This window comes from Sander lucioperca, chromosome 21, assembly GCF_008315115.2.
Source record: "Sander lucioperca isolate FBNREF2018 chromosome 21, SLUC_FBN_1.2, whole genome shotgun sequence".
Classification (NCBI taxonomy): domain Eukaryota; kingdom Metazoa; phylum Chordata; class Actinopteri; order Perciformes; family Percidae; genus Sander; species Sander lucioperca.
In genome coordinates, this window is record NC_050193.1 from 1,474,502 (window position 1) to 1,478,814 (window position 4,313).

The 4,313-nt window shown below is 40.1% G+C and overlaps 1 pseudogene; it reads left to right on the plus strand.

The window, feature by feature from the left end:
* The window catches only part of LOC116062301, a 1,036,964-nt pseudogene that overhangs the window by 764,284 nt on the left and 268,367 nt on the right, over positions 1 to 4,313 (plus strand).

The window sequence follows — 4,313 nt, forward strand, 5'->3', positions numbered from 1 at the left end:
CACACACACACAGACACACACACACAGAGACACACACACAGACACACACACACAGACTCACACACACACACACACACACACACACAGACACACACATTCTTCGACCATATTGATAGTTTGTTCCTACCTTTCAACACGATTCATATAAGGGATAATCAACGAGAGGTAGGGCAATAAACAGTTTGATATGCCCGGCTTGTGGACAGTAACCTTCCACAAGCCGGGCATATCAAACTGCTTATTGCCCTGCCTTGAGGTGATTATCCCGTTTTTCTACTTCTTGCTTGCCAACATAATAAAACAATTCAAATACTTTAATAATTATGCTTTTTCTTCTTCGTATTGCATACTTATTAAATGTATACTCTGTTTGAGTTCAAGTAGTAGTCTCTTTAGTAGTCTCTTTAGAACTACGGTGAATAACGTTAGCTCAGCTGTAGCTAATTAGTTTCTATAGCAACCACAGTCCAGGTCAGTTGTCACTGTCAGTCTATCCTTCTGGTGGCTCTTCCACTCGGTGAAAACCTTGATAGCAAAGGCAGTTGCCTTTTTCGTGTTTGATTCAAGGGCCCCGTCTTCAATTGTACGCAGCTCCTCATCTATCAGATCTCGTTAACGGGACCCTGGGCCTTGTCTTTGTCTGTCATTCCGTCGTCCTCGTCGCTCTTTAACCAGTCCTCAAATGTCTTCCCTCCTCCAAATATATTAAAATTGACAATTAATTTGTCCATTTTTAAAACACTGTAATGTTTAGAACTACGGCAAATAACGTTAGCTCAACTGTAGCTAACGTTAATTAGTTTCTATAGCAACCACACAAGGCTGCATCTGATCACTAACGTTAGTTTAATAACTTAGTTGCTACATTGTATCTCGCTATGTATCGACTGACCCAACAATAGATTTCCGACACATTTTAGAAACTTTTTTTAAACAAGGTTTATTTTTACAATGGACCTCATGTTTGAAATTTCTGTGATAGAAAAAAAATACTAGCGGCGTATTGATCTACTATTTGATGACGCCGTGCTCAGTCAGCGGGCAACCTGCCGGGTTAATGCCCTCCTCCCAGCCAATCAGAAACAAGCATTCTTAAACGAAGTAGAATAATTTGGTTTAAGCAATAAAACAACTATAGCAAACTAACCTGTTGGTGAGAATGTGTTGTTGAACACAATGTATTAACTTGATACAAATGTATCAAAACTACAGACCTGACCCGAGCATTTAATGGTCCTGGGAGAAAGTGTAATTTAGTAAAAATACTAAACATAGAGTACAAGTGGAAGTGAAAGTACAGAGAAGGTAAAACACCCTCATGTATATTATGTTTCAACCCAGATGTGATCTGTCTGGCACATATGTTTCCTAAAGCCAAGTTTAGACCAAAGATTAACGACCAGATGAGTTGAAACTTGCAAGCAGACGGTCTGCAGTGTTCTAAAACCTACCGGTTCACACCAATGTGACAAGACAAGACGGTGTATCATCTCCATAGCAACCATTCTTTGTAGTTCCCACTTCCGGCTTTTAGGCTTTTTTGTACCTGGACATAACATTTATTTTGTCTAAATATCAATGTGGATAACATTGCTACATTTGCATTTCTAGAGATGAATCGGCAAAAACACGTTTAATTCTCTGATTCACTGCTTTGTACTAATGCTGCTGGGAGCTCTCTCTCTTCAGTCACTCTATCTCGCTCGACCATGGCGGCCTTGAGCCTCCATCTTAAACTCTGCCATTTCAACCAGCTGTTTGTAACATTAAAATAAAATGGATTATCGATCATTTTATTTCTTTTCTAAAATTACCAGCTGACTTTACATGAGACGTCTTTTATGTTCTAAAACCAGCCTCTGGAGACTAGACCAGCTGACTTCTCTATTGGCTGTTGAAACAGGAGACGTCTCTTACGTTCTAAAACCAGCCTCTGGAGACTCGACCAGCAGACTTCTCTATCGGCTGTTGAAACGGGAGACGTCTTTTACATTCTAAAACCAGCCTCTGGAGACTAGACCAGCTGACTTCTCTATTGGCTGTTGAAACAGGAGACATCTCTTACGTTCTAAAACCAGCCTCTGGAGACTAGACCAGCTGACTTCTCTATTGAAACAGGAGACGTCTCTTATGTTCTAAAACCAGCCTCTGGAGACTGGACCAGCTGACTTCTCTATCAGCTGTTGAAACAGGAGACGTCTCTTATGTTCTAAAACCAGCCTCTGGAGACTCGACCAGCTGACTTCTCTATTGGCTGCTGAAACAGGAGACGTCTCTTACATTCTCTGGAGACTAGACCAGCTGACTTCTCTATTGAAACAGGAGACGTCTCTTATGTTCTAAAACCAGCCTCTGGAGACTCGACCAGCTGACTTCTCTATTGGCTGTTGAAACAGGAGACGTCTCTTATGTTCTAAAACCAGCCTCTGGAGACTAGACCAGCTGACTTCTCTATTGAAACAGGAGACATCTCTTATGTTCTAAAACCAGCCTCTGGAGACTAGACCAGCTGACTTCTCTATTGAAACAGGAGACGTCTCTTATGTTCTAAAACCAGCCTCTGGAGACTCCACCAGCTGACTTCTCTATCGGCTGTTGAAACAGGAAACGTCTCTTACGTTCTAAAACCAGCCTCTGGAGACTCGACCAGCTGAGTCGCAGCAACACCATCAACTGGTTGGAGTCGAGCTGAGACGGGCCGGTTCAGACCGCTGCGACATTCTAAAACGGTTTTGTCTCATCACAAATCTTTGGTCTGACCTGGTCTTAAGAAACGCCATACATGAGTGGTTTTTCCTTTAGAATGTCCAGATCATGCTCAATAAGCAATAATACAGGAAAAGGGTGCTTCAATGGTCCCAACTAGGCAACTATCTCCAACAGGCAGGCAGTGTTTCCCACAGGGGAGTTAATGCACAACTACTAATGGATTAATAGTTCAAGTTGTTATTATTATTGTTCATTAATAAGAGAGAGACAAACCCAGAAGCACAGAAGAAAATGTCTTTACGACCAGGGAGAAAGAGAAAATCAAATACAGTTTCCTCAAATCAAGACCACAATTGTCTTAAGAAAGTAGAATATCATAGTCATGTGCAAATCATCTGATAACTCAATATGGAATACACATTATGTAGGAAGAGCGCATGACATCCACCGACATATTTAAGTCTTTAGCACACACCATGTCATTTTATACAACAGTCTGTAACAGAGAGGAGGGAGAAATAAATGATCAACTACGACTTCCTAAAAAAACTCTAAGCAACTTTAAGGACTCTTATACAGTATGTTATGTTTCGGGCAAATAGTAAATTGTATTATGAAGTTACAACAGCTTCCTGTTTTATGGTGAAACATGCAAATTGCCCACCTCGCCACGGCAACACCATTCCACGAAAACACAAAAGCTTTGCAATTTTTCATTGTAAAAGTCGAAAACTTGATTTGCTGCTGATGCCATTTAAAAAAGGACCTGTTGAGTCCACTGGACGGAGTTTTAAAAAGAGTAATACCTGTAAAGGCCCTAAAATGGTGTATTGGTAAATGACCCATGGGTCATTGCTATCAACTATTCCTTCACAGTTCAGGGTCACATTAGTCAGAGGATTATACCAACCAAATATCAAACGTTTCCAATCAACTCCTTAGGGTGAGTGCATAAAATACAATAAAAAAATGTAAATACAATAAAAAATAAATATATTTTTGTCAGGGACCAAGCAGTAAAACAATGAGGAAAACAGGAGGTTTTGTTGAAATGTGGGTTTTTATTTACCCAAAAAATGCAAAAAACAATATAAACCAGGAACTTAATATCTAGGCCTATAAAAGAGGTCAACACAATATAATAATTAACAATATATGAAGTCCTCCTTGAAGGAGAATAGCCCACACCTGCTCATGAAACAGCTTTTGACTCAATTGTCCAATTACTTTAGAACCCTTGAAATGAGATGTATGAACATGTTTGCAATTCCTAAACCCTTCCTCCAATTTTGATGTAAATACCCTCAAAATAAAGCTGAACGTCTGCACTACAATTTCATCTCAATGATTTCTTTTGAAATCCATTGTGTGTTGTGTTGTGTTGTGTTATGAAAATTGTGCATTGTCCAAATATTTCCGTACCTAACTGTATACTGACTTGGCCAAACCAAATTACATACACGGGGAAAACCAAGATGGACATAATTTGTCACTAATACAAATTAACCCAACTTTGAAAAGGCCGACCGGTTGGGCGGGCCATGGCACTGAGAGTGTGAAGTTATTTGAGTTTTTGGCAGTTAGTGTGCAATGAGCCACAGCCT